This window comes from Eubalaena glacialis, chromosome 13, assembly GCF_028564815.1.
Source record: "Eubalaena glacialis isolate mEubGla1 chromosome 13, mEubGla1.1.hap2.+ XY, whole genome shotgun sequence".
NCBI classification, from domain to species: Eukaryota; Metazoa; Chordata; class Mammalia; order Artiodactyla; family Balaenidae; genus Eubalaena; species Eubalaena glacialis.
Genome location: NC_083728.1, coordinates 57,159,416 through 57,172,709, shown reverse-complemented (window position 1 = coordinate 57,172,709; position 13,294 = coordinate 57,159,416).

The window sequence follows — 13,294 nt, the reverse complement described above, 5'->3', positions numbered from 1 at the left end:
ATCCCACATGCCGCGGAGCAACTAAGCCCGTGAGCCACAACTACTGAGCCCACGTGCCACAACTACTGACGCTCACGTGCCTAGAGCCTGTGCTCCGCAACAAGAGAAGCCACTGCAATGAGAAGCCTGCGCACCGCAACGAAGAGTAGCCCCCGCTCGACACAACTGGAGAAAGCCTGCATGCAGCAATGAGGACCCCATGCAGCCAAAAATAAATAAATAAATAAATTTATTAAAAAAAAAAATCATAGTTCAATTTGTTTCTGTCTTACAAACCAGCAATGTGTTTCTAAAACACACTGGTTGCCACTCAAGCCCTTCAAATGCAATTACTCTCCACTTTGTATAATCGATGCATTTCAGCCATGTTGACCGTAAAGCAATTCCTTTATAGAAACCATTGGTTTTTATGAATTTTTTTTATGAATTATGGTTTTCTCAGGGTATATGCCCAGTAGTGGGATTGCTGGTTCATATGGTAGTTCTATTTTTAATTTTTTAAGGAACCTCCATATTGGTTGTATCAATTTACATTCCCACCAACAGTGCAGGAGGGTTCCCTTTTCATCACACCCTTTCCAGCATTTATTGTTTCTAGATTTTTTAATAATGGCCATTCTGACCGGTGTGAGGTGATACCTCATTGTAGTTTTGATTTGTATTTCTCTAATAATTAGTGATGTTGAGCATCTTCTCATGTGCCTCTTGGCCATCTGTATGTCTTCTTTGGTGAAATGTCTATTTAGGTCTTCTGCCCATTTTTTAATTGAATTGTTTGTTTTTTTGATATTGAGCTCCATGAGCTGTTTATATATTTTGGAGATTAATCCTTTGTCCGTTGTTTCATTTGCAAATATTTTCTCCCATTCTGAGGGTTGTCTTTTCGTCTTGTTTATGGTTTCCTTTGCTGTGCAAATGCTTCAAGTTTAATTAGGTTCCATTTGTTTATTTTTGTTATGTGGCACATATATACAATGGAATATTACTCAGCCATAAAAAGAAACTAAGTTGAGTTATTTGTAGTGAGGTGGATGGACCTAGAGTCTGTCATACAGAGTGAAGTAAGTCAGAAAGAGAAAAACAAATACCATATGCTAACACATATACATGGAATCTAAAAAAAAACAAAAGGTACTGATGAACCTAGTGGTGGGCAGGAATAAAGATGTAGACATAGAGAATGGACTTGAGTACACGGGGAGGGGGAGGGGGAAGTTGGGGCAAAGTGAGAGTAGCATCGACATATATACGCTACCGAATGTAAAATAGTTAGCTAGTGGGAAGCAGCAGCATAACACAGGGAGATCAGCTCGGTGCTTTGCAATGACCTAGAGAGGTGGGATAGGGAGGGTGGGAGGGAGGCTCAAGAGGAAGGGGATATGGGGATATATGTATGCACATGGCTGATTCACTTTGTTGTACAACAGAAACTAACACAGTATTCTGAAGCAATGATACTCCAATAAAGATCTATTAAAAAAAACTTTATGGACACTTAAATTTGAATTTCATATAATTCCCACATGTCATGAAATATTATTCTTCTTTTGATTTTTTTCAACCATTAAAAAATGTAAAAACTATCGTATGGCTCTCTAGTCAAAAAAAAAACACATGGTGACCAGATTTAGTCCATGGGATAGAGCTTGTCAACCCCTGATCTAGATGGCACATTTTGTTCTCCCAGCTCCCAAAACTCTTTCTTCTGGGTCTGGATATTATCAATGTCTTTTAGAGTTGGATTGCACAGTTACATATTTGCAGAAGGTGCAAACATGTAAAAGATTATTTTTTTCCATTCATTAACCTGGACTTAAAAAAAAAATCCCACCTGTCCTTTGTTTTTTTACTGGTGAATTTAGTCCATTTACATTAATTGTCATTATTGACATACTTGGACTTGTTCCTACTATCATTTCAGTTTATCTTTTCTATTTCCTTTTAGTCCTTCCTTACTTAAAAAAATGGATGTCGATATTTCCCCCACAATAATATAAGACTTTAGCACACCCTCATTCCTTGGTCTTCTCCCATCCCATGATGTTACTAACTTTTAATTCTGTCTTATTGTGGATATATTTTCTCTTTTTATCTAAACTTAGAGATATCTAAAGAACAACAATAATATTTTTCAAGGAATTTTAGCATCTGTACTTCCTATATCTTTGTAGCTTCTCTTGTGGTTTCTTTCCTCTTATTTAAATACTTCATCCCAAACAATTTTGCTTGGATCTTGTGTCTGAAAGCTTCTGAGGCCTGTATGTCTTCAGAATATTTTTATCACATCCTCATTTTTTGAAAGCAGTTTGACTGGATACAAAGTTCTAAGTTATTTTCCTTTAATATTTTGAAAATACTATTCCATTGTTCTTTCCTTTTTTAGGCTTGCAGTTTCACTGTTGCAACATTTATTACAAGGTCCTGGTAGTGATCTTTTAAAATTATTAATATTGAGATATGATTCATATACCATAAAATTCACCCTTTCAAACCATAATTCAGTGATTTCTAGCATATTCACAAAATCACGCAACCATCACCACTCTCTAATTCCAGAACATTTTTATCATGCAAAAAAGAAACCCTGTACTTATTAGCAGCCAATCCCTGCTTCCTCCTACCCCCAGCCTCCAGCAACCACTAATCTAATTTCAAAACGACTATGTTGGGACTTCCTTGGTGGTCCAGTGGTAAAGAATCCGCCTTACAATGCAGGGGACATAGGTTCCATCCCTGGTCAGGGAACTAAGATCCCACATGCCACGGGGCAACTAAGCCCGAGCGCCACAACTACTGAGCTCACGTGCCTCAAACTAGAGAGCCTGCGTGCCGCAAACTACAGAGGCCACGTGCTGTGGAACCCGCACGCCACACACCACAACTAGAGAGAAGCCCGCGTGCCGCAATAAAAAGTTCCCGCATGCCTCAACGAAGATCCCGCGTGCCACAACTAAGACCCGATGCAGCCAAAAATAAATTAGTAAGTAAATAAGTAAATAAAATAATTTTAAAATCTTAAAAAAAAAAGACTATGTTTTTGCCTATCTGGACATTCCATATCCAGAAAACCATGCTCATTCTCCACCCCATTAAACAACCTCTCAGATCAAGTCTTTACCATCTTTTCCTCTTAGGGGTTGTATTGTGTCTCAGTCCTAAGCCCCAGCACCTCAGAATGTGACCTTATTTGGAAATAGGGTCATTGCAGATTGAGCCCTAATCCAATATGACTGGTGTCCTTATAAAAAGGGGGGATTTGGGTACAGTTTGTCACACACAGAGGGAAGACGATGTTAAGATGCAGGGTGAAGATGGCTTTGTGACTGGAATCTACGAGCCGAGAAACACCAAAGATTGCAGCAAACCCAAGAAGCTGGAAGAGGCAAGGAACCCTGGAGCCCTCAGAGGAAGCACGGCCCTGTGGCACCTTGATCTTGATTTCTGGCTTCCGGAACTGTGAGACAGTACATTTCTGTTGGTTTAGCAACTCAGTTTTTTGGTTATGCAGCCACAGGACAGGAGACCCTTCTCAGACTGTCCTCCTCCAGCGGGGTCCTGGGGGGAGCGGCGGGAGAGCAGCTGCTCTGCTCATGTCTCACAAGCGCTGGGCTTTGGGGCCCTCCTGATTCTACCTGGGGACACCTGGACCAGAAGTGTGGGGCCCCTCAGGCGCAGGGAGCAGGCAGGCACTGCTGGTCCAAAGGTGGTGGTGGGCAGAGGCCAAAGAGGAGCTCACCGCTCCCCTGTTCTTACCTCTAAGGCCACGGGCTGCTTCTGTGCCAGAAGATTCAAACAGCCCTGTCACCCAGGAGTCCCTGTCACCCAGGTGTGCTCACAGGTTGTCCCTTTTGCCTCTCCAGCTCTTCCAGGGTTGATCAGGGGAGGGAGCCACTGCTGTGCTAATGCTACATCTTGGTCTGAACAATCCCACCCACCCATCATATATATATATTTTTTTGTTCGGCATTTTCTCTGTACCAGGTCCTGTGCCAGTCACTGGATACATACGAGGCAAAAATACAAGATATGCCAGCCTTCAGGTTGCCCACAGCCTGGTGAGGGAGCCAGGAACACGTTTCAAGAATAGAAAGTAAACCAGTCACTCCCCACTCACACTCTGGATTAAATCTCTTAGCTGCCCCTGCCTTCGGCCCCAGCGGCGTTCCATGCACCCCTCGTTCCCGGCATGCTAGTCCCTGGCCTTTCCTCAGTTCCTTGAACATATGCCAAGTGATGGAGGTAAGAGAAAACATTGTTTTAATTTTATAGATTAATTGAAACCCAGAGGGGTTACATAATGCACCTCAAATAACTCACCTGAGGGATACTGAAGAGGGATTGAAACTCAGGCCATCTGTGGGGCGGAAATGGTTGGTTAACAACACCCCCTGCCCCGCCCCAATATCATTCCCCTCTTCTTTGATAACAGAAGCTTGAACTTTATCTGGGCACACTGCCACCTGCTTCCCTGGAAACCTTGTGTGGCTGTGTAGCTCCCTAAGCCCTGGGTATATGAGACACAAATCAAAGCGTGTGTAGTTCTTCCAGGAAATCTCCTGCAAAGGATGGGGGCCTGCCCTCTCCCCATGCCTCTTCTTTCATCTTGCCACTTGGAACACAGACTGGATAGCCTGGACCATGAGGATGGGACCACACTCTAGAGGTGGTAGAGCAAGAGCTGGAAAAAGCTTGGGTCCCCAACAGCTTTGCCAAGTAGCCCTAGAGTGTCTGCTTTGAACTTCAATGTGAGAAAGAAACAAACGTCCATCTTGTTTTAGGCTCTGTTATATATATTTTTAACTCTTATTTGCAGTCAGGGTGGGCTTCATGGGTGCACCACTTTGCAGTGGCCCAGGCTCCCTCACTTAGAAGGGGCCCCTCCCCTTGGTTGACTGCTCTGCTGTTGCCATCTTGAAATTCTTAATGATATTTTAACAAGGGGCTCTGTGTTTTCATTTTGAACAGGGCCCTGAACATTCTGTATCCGGTTCTGTTTGCAGCTGAACCGAATCCTAAATGATACAGTCTGACTCTGAAGCTCATACTCTTGCTGCTCCCTGGACAACTGTCCTCTGGGTTACCCAGGTCTAAGATCAACCTTCTGTGTCTGAAGTGTAGGGAACATGGGTTGTTTTTGCCTCTTAGTGTCCATTGGCCTTTCCATTAGAAGGACCCCCAATTTCCTTTGTAGTTGTGGGTTTGGGAGGGGTGACCTCACCCCAACTCCAGGGCTGGGAATCTGAAGTAGGCCCAAGACAATCAATGTTTTCCATTCCCTGGTCATAGGGTTGATTCAGGATGGGAACATTGACCCACTTGCAGCCAATGACAGGCAGACCTAGAACTTTTTTTTAATTGAAGTATAGTTGCTGTACAATGTTATATAATTTATAGCTGTACAATATAGTGATTCACAATTTTTAAAGGTTATACTCCATTTATAATTATTATAAAATATTGGTTATTTTCCCTATGTTGTACAATATACCCTTGTAGCTTATTTTATTCCTAATAATTTGTACCTCTTAATACCCTACCCCTATATCACCCCTCCCCTGTCCCTCTCCCCACTGACAACCACTAGTTTGTTCTCTATATCTGTCTGCTTTTTTTTTGTTATATTCACTAGTTTGTTGTATTTTTTAGATTCCTCATGTAAATGATATTCTATTTGTCTTGTATCAAAAGTATTTGTCTTTCTCTTTCTGACTTATTTCACTTAGCATAATGCCCTCCAAGTCCATCCATATTGCTGCAAATTGCATTCTTTTTTATGGCTGAGTAGTATTCCATTGTATATACATACCACCTCTTCTTTATCCATTCATCTGCTGATAGACACTTAGGTTGCTTCCATGTCTTGGCTGTTATAAATAATGCTGCTATGAACATTGGGGCACATGGGCAGACCCAGACCTTTCGTTTCATCTGTAGAGAAAAGGAGCTCCAACAGGGATGCAGAGAAGCTAAAACCTGAGGACACCGTTTCCGCCCTTGGATGAAGTTTTCTCTCCACCTGGTCCCCGACCCTGACTTTCCAGTTACTAGAACCAATAAACTCCACATCCACCACTACCACCACTATCTTTTTCTTTAAAGCCATTTAAATTGTATTTTCTGTCACTTGCAATGGCAAAAGTCTCAATTAACTCAGAAAATTTTCCCAGAGGGAAACCTTCACGCTAATGTCTTAATGAAAATATTAACAGGATTATCAGCTTTGCAGGGTTTTGATGTTTTGTTTTGTTTCTCAGCCACTTTAACACAGCAAATCATGTTTGGGAAAATGATCAAGATGCCTTTTAGGACCTGGGCAACTAAGAGTCTGTCTAGACTCTCCTGCCTCCATATCACAGTGGAATAAAGAGTCTGTTTACCTAGAGTGTACTTTTAGGTCTTTAAGAAGGATACTCAGAGGTACACCAGATAAAAGATAAGTACAATGAACAGCATAAAAATTGTCTATCAACTTTATTAAACAACTGTTTCTGCCATCCTCAAGAGGATAGGAAACTGGAAAATATCACAATTTTGACTTCTCTAAAATGTTTAGTCTCAAGTTGATATAATTCATAGAGCCAGTAAAATTTAATCTTTTTTGTGTGTCTGTGATAAAGTATACATAACATAAAATTTACCATTTTAACCATTTTTAAGTGTACAATTCAGTGACAGTAAATACTTTCACAGCATCTATAACCATCACCATTATCTATTTCCAGAACTTTATCATTACCCTAAACAGAACTCAGTCTTTATACTCTAATATTTTAAAATTACAACAAAGAACACTGATACAAGACAAACTTGATCCAAGTGGGAAACGTTTCTATTTTAATAGGTTGACTCCTTCCTAAACACTGTGATAGCAAACCTATATTCATGGCAGAACTCTGGAAGCATTCACATAAGTAGGTAAAGGGTTTTCAGATGTTAATAATATAAGATGCATCTTAGACCTAGAATTTGAATCTGTCATTCCTAATTTCTTTTCTTTTTTTAATTAATTAATTTATTATTTATTTTTGGCTGTGTTGGGTCTTTGTTGCTGCACGCAGGCTTTCTCTAGTTGCGGCGAGCGGGGGCTACTCTTCGTCGCAGTGCGCGGGCTTCTCATTGCGGTGGCTTCTCTTGTTGTGGATCACGGACTCTAGGCGAGCAGGCTCAGTAGTTGTGGTTCATGGGCTCTTGAGCACAGGCTCAGTAGTTGTGGTGCGCGGGCTTAGTTGCTCTGCGGCATGTGGGATCTTCCCGGACCAGGGCTCAAACACGTGTCCCCTGCATTGGCAGGCAGATTCTTAACCTCTGCGCCACCAGGGAAGTCCTTGTCATTCTTAATTTCTTACTCCCTATAACATTTTACTGTCTTGCCCAGTGGGTTAATAAATTAAAAACTGTATTAAAACTTATAAATCCAAGACGTACCCTGTATTAACATCTCCCCTCATAAAATTATTATTTAAAAGGGAATCTGTATGGAATCACTGTTGTAAACTTTAACATCTTTTCTCTCTAGTTATAGTTCAAAGAACATCATATTTTCAACATGTTTTCAAGTTTTCCCCCTTACAATTGTAAAGAGACTGATACAATAAATATGTTTTGCTTAGTGGAGAGGTTGGCAAAACATAAATAAAAGGATATGACAGTCTTTTTTCCTATTAATCCGTGGCTTGAAGCCTTTGAAATAACTTGATCAGTGGTTGGTGTTGTGTGATATGGTGACCCCCAAATGCCTGTCAGTTCGCTGGCATGCCATTTTTCAACAGCACTGTGTAATTATGGTGGACTTTATTGACATAATAAATGTGAGAGCACAGGTGGTATCCATTTCCATCTGTTTAATTGAAGAAATGAAAGATCTTTTAATATGGAGTTGACATGGAGAATTTGTCAAGCCACAATAAAATTTTGCAATAGCTGTGACCTTGGGGTCAGAAAATGACTGATCAAGAGGAAAAAATTTTTATGATATAGAAGTGACTATAGTGACTTATTTTATTCTTAGCTGTGAGGCTGGTGGAGAGAATGAACTGCTTCCCACCACCGTCTGTTCTAAAGCTGAGTAGGAAAACCTATACAAATATTGTCTGACGTCATAAGCTATCATTAAAATATGGTCAACCTCTATTTCAAGAATGCTGAAAAAAAAGCGAAGAGTCCTGGAATTCTACTATACTAGGTAGCCCTTTTAAGCTGACATCAGTGTGCACAAACACTAAGACATGAATAAAACGCATCGGTGATTTTCTTTGAAACAGTACATGAGGCCACATACAGATAACTTTTTCTCATACAACTCAAGATGTAAATATCAAAAGAACATTTAATTTAAGGGCAAAACATAAAAAGTTGTGCAAATTCCAAGGATCTTTTTTAAAATTTTTACTTTGTATTGGACAACAGTTGATTTACAATGTTGTGTTAGTTTCAGGTGTAACCAAGGATCTTTTTAAAAAAAAAAAAAAAGCTGACTGCTTTCGATCAATGAATTGGAACAGAACTTTGTGCCTTCTATTCATTGCCTCTCCGTCTTAGCTGTGGTAAGAATTAAATGACAGATGGCAAATAAAACTTTGGTGTGTCTTTAAAGGTGATTCATGCTGGGAAAACTTGAATTTAAACAACAGATAATAATATGTGTTATAAGGGGTACCTTTATTCTCCTCCTCTTCCATAAACCAGAACTTTTAGGATGGTATAGAAATTTCTGGAAGTTCTCTGCAGACTTGAAGTGTTGGGTTTTCCAATGCCGAGAAGTTCACAGTTGCCTGGCTCATAGTTTCGACAAGAACAATGAGGAAATTTGAGGTTCACTTAAAAAAAATAATGGCTTTATGAGATATAATTCACATATCACACAGTTCGCCCTCTTAAAGTATACAATTGAACCATTTTTCGTATAGTTAGAGTTGTGCAACTATCTGGTTCCAGAACATTTTCCTCACCCCTTAAAGAAACCCGGTACCCACGAAACAGTAATTTGCCCCTTTCTCTCCCTCCCCCTAACCCTAGGCAAACATTAATCTACTTTCCGTCTCTACGTATTTGTCTATTATGGTCATTTCACATAAGCGCAATCATATAATGTGTGTCAGTTTGTGACTGGCTTCTTTCACTTAGTATAATGGTTTCAAGTCCCTCCTTGCTGTAACAGGTATCAGTACTTCATTCCTTTTTATGGCCAAATAATATTCCCTTGTATGGATAGACCATTTTCACTATTTCTAAGTACATCCATCCATCCGTCAGTTTAGGGACATTTGGATTGTTTCCATTTTGGGTTATTATGAATTATGAACATTCATGTACAACTTTTTGTGTGGACATATGTTTCCCGTTCTTTTTTTAAAAATTAATTAATTTATTTATTTTGGCTGCGTTGGGTCTTCGTTGCTGTGTGCGGGCTTTCTCTAGTTGCGGCGGGGGGGGGCTACTCTTCGTTACGGTGCTCAGCCTTCTCATTGCGGTGGCTTCTCTTGTTGCGGAGCACAGGCTTTAGACGTGCGGGCTTCAGTAGTTGTGGCATGAGGGCTTAATTGCTCTGCGGGTTGTGGGATCTTCCCAGACCAGGGATCGAACCTGTGTCCCCTGCATTGGCAGGCGGATTCTTAACCACTGTACCATCAGGGAAGTCCCAGACAGTAACTCTATGATAAATTGTTTGAGGAACTGCCAGACTCTTTTTCCCAGCAGCTGTGCCTTTTTCATCCCCACCAGCCACGTAGTAAGGTTCTGTTTTCTCTGCATCCCTGCCAACACTTGTTATTGTCTGTCTTTTTAATAATAGTCATCCTCGTGGATGTGAAGTCGCATCTCATTGTTGAGGCTCTTTTTTCAATTTGCATGATTCCATTGCCTGTGGACTAGATGTTTCTCCTCCATTCCCCCTCCTACCGCCCAGCCCTTCCCATAACTCCCATTGTTAATTTTGGGATTATGCCTATTTTAATACCTCATAAAGACCTATTTCCCTCATCACACCCTTTTTCCTAAGCCACTTCGAAGGCCGTCACAATTCCTTCACAACTTTCATTCTGATTGTGGCACCAGGTTGGAACATTCATTACTTGGTGGCATTTCCATGCTTCCTACCACATTTAACAATTCAATTGAGACCCACTCCCCCCACAAAAAAAGTGATCTTAAACGTGTAGAAAACCAATTCGAGGGAAAGAATTTCCCAGTTGATGACCTGTGTGTGTCCCCTTCGTGGAACTTGGTGACACCTGTAGAATGCTGCTGAGGCTGCAGAACCCTGCGTGGCCGTTTCCATCTGAGCTGTACCAAGGAAGGACAGATGCATTGACACTCCCAGGAAACATGTGAGGGTTCTCTGCTTCTTTTGTGTACTAGAATCTGGTTAATTTAGGGAAAGTTGAGTTGAAAAGGAGAATGGTAGAGCCATTTCAACTTGTTTTCATAGGCTGCCTGGCCCCAAAATACTATCAGCCAGGAATACCTGTTATGGTATTTTGCAACCCATTTTAGTGATGGTTATCAATGGAATGTAACCTTCTATGATTTCCCATCCATTATTTCATAGGGATGAGTACACTAACCATGACCCTTATGAGTTTAAAATAAAAGGGGGTGGGGGAGGAGTCATGTTTATTTACATTTTACATCGAGTAGAATAACTCTTCTAAGATTGTTACAGCAAACTAAGTTAGAACTAGAAAGAACTTGAAGAAGCCCTAAAATACAAATCTAATTGATCTCCCCTCATCACACACAGCAACCTCTATACACCCCAAGTGAGCAAGATGCCCCTCCTCCTTTTCAGCATTGCCACATTTTAGAGGTTGATATTATTCATGATTATCGAATGATTCTGTGCAAGTTGCCACATTAGCAATGAGAGGATTCTGACATGAACAAACTTTCAAAAGCTTCAGTCTAGGAGAGACCGACATATAAACAAAGAAATAGACTGCATTTTCCCACAGGGTTTGGACTTTTGTATTCATCTCTGTCCCACTGGATCTGTCCAAACCTTTTATTTGACACATAAGGAAAATGAAGCTCAGAGAGTCTTGACCGACACAGCTAATTAGTGGCAAAACTGAAATTTTGACCGCACAGGCTGACTTTTAGTTTCTAGGATTCATTTATTTTCTCGTTTTAGACAACTGTGCGATAAAACAGCTAAGATGAGAGAACTCTGACTAATGTGCACTGAAATTAAGCATGTTGAGAAATATCCATGGTCCTTATCCCAGAGTGATCATTAAAAATAAAAATGTCTTTTGTAATTGAGGTTTTCTCTTGCTTCCTTTAGCATTTGCCCAACATGTGGACAACACAGACAGGCTCTCGAGCTCTGAGCAGATTCCTAAACATGTAAAATAAACTGAACACAGAACAAAATCTTGGATTTGGACCCAGGGGAAGGAAAGCGTAGGGCTGCATGTGGAAATCGGCTTTTCCCAAGCACCCATACTCTTAGCTTGGAGTAATTTGGACTATAAAGTCACCTAATTGGGCAGTCGTCATTCACGATGGTGTGGTGGCTTCATGCGGGGTAGCTCTTAAAAATGTCTTCTAGAAGTAACAATGAAGTGCTGAGTGTCAGCCTCACTGACAATGAAAAACATGGGAATAAAGACTGTTGTCACAGGACCAGTAGCTGTTCCGTATCTGTAAAACTATTTGTATATTTGCAGTGCGGGAAATTCATTACTAAACATAAATTCATTACCTCTCTAAAAGTCTTGGGGGGAAGGGGCATATTTTAGAGAAATGGTGGGAAAGAGGGCTAGAGTTTTAATTTGAGTCCAAATTCTAGAAAGTGATGAATTCCAAACTAAGGAATTGTTATTTTAATCCTGGGATCTGTAAACAGTGGCTCACAGGCCAAATCCGGCCCACTGCCTGTTTTGTAAATAAAATTTTATTGGACACAGACATGCTCGTTTGTTCAGGTATTGTCTATGGGTACCTTTTACACTATGCAGGTAGAGTTGAGTCATTTTGACAAGACCATCTGGCCCACAGTGCCCTTTATATGATGACCCCTTACAGAAAAAGCTGGGCCCCGTAAGATAGGCAGGATTGAAGATTTCACAGCAGGGGAATGCTGGGATGGGAGCTGGGAGCTTAATCCAGCAGGAGGGTGTAGGGGGGCTGGACCAGGCAGGGGTAAGCTTCCAACGTGACACCATTGGGGCGAAATGAAGCAACAGAAATGGGAAGACCAGGGCAGGTTCAAGAGGTTTTCTAAATATGTGGGAATAGGATCTAAAAAAGAGTGGATATATGTATATGTGTAACTGATTCATTTTGCTGTTCAGCAGAAACTAACACAACATTGTAAACCAACTATACTCCAATAAAAATTAATTTAAAAAATTAATTGCTTATATCTGGAATCTAAAAAAACAAGGGTACAAATGAACTTATTTACAAAGCAGAAGTAGAGTCAGGGATGTAGAAAACAAAGGTATGGTTACCAGGGGATGGGGGGGGGAGGTAGGATGAACTGGGAGATTGGGACTGACATATACACACTACTATATATAAAATAGATAACTAATAAGAACCTGCTATATAGAACAGGGAACTCTACTCAGTACTCTGTAATGGCTTAAATGGGAAAAGAATCTAAAATAAAAAAGAGTGGATATATGTATATGTATGTTATAACTGATTCACTTTGCTGTACAGCTGAAACTAACACAACATTGTAAATCAACTACACTCCAATAAAAATTTAATTAAAAAGTTAAAAGAAAGAAAGGAAGAAAGATTTTCCAAACAAAAATAGAACCCAACAGCTGATTAGGTGAAGGTAGAGTAGAAGATGCAAGGCTACATTTCAGGCTCTGAGCTTGGGTTACTAGTGCACGTTTATGACAGAACGTGAAGAAGAAGGGCCGGCCTGAGCTTCTGAGTTTAGTTTTAGGTGCCCTGAGCTTAGCTCCACCTGGTCCCTCTAGTGGGTAGAGATGCCTGCAGCCGGGTGGCACTATGGAGCTGGAAGCTGAGAGGTCAGTGATGTGGTTCATTGCAATGTAGCTGGTAAAGTTGTTTGCAATAATTTCAGAAGGTTTAAAAAATTGTATATGTCTAACATAAACTGTGGTGAAACTGACCCAGGACAGCCCTCCAGAGAGGTGGGCCTTCCTAATGTTGTCACAGGAGTAACCCTCCAGTGGGGCGGGCTGGGGGGCAGCCGGGTTCTCCTCCCCAAATGGAAGCCTGTGTTTTGTGTGCTCATGACCTCCTTCTCCTCCAGCTCTCCTTCCCTCAACACATTCTCTTTGGTACAGTGCACAGCAGGCATGTAGGGCAC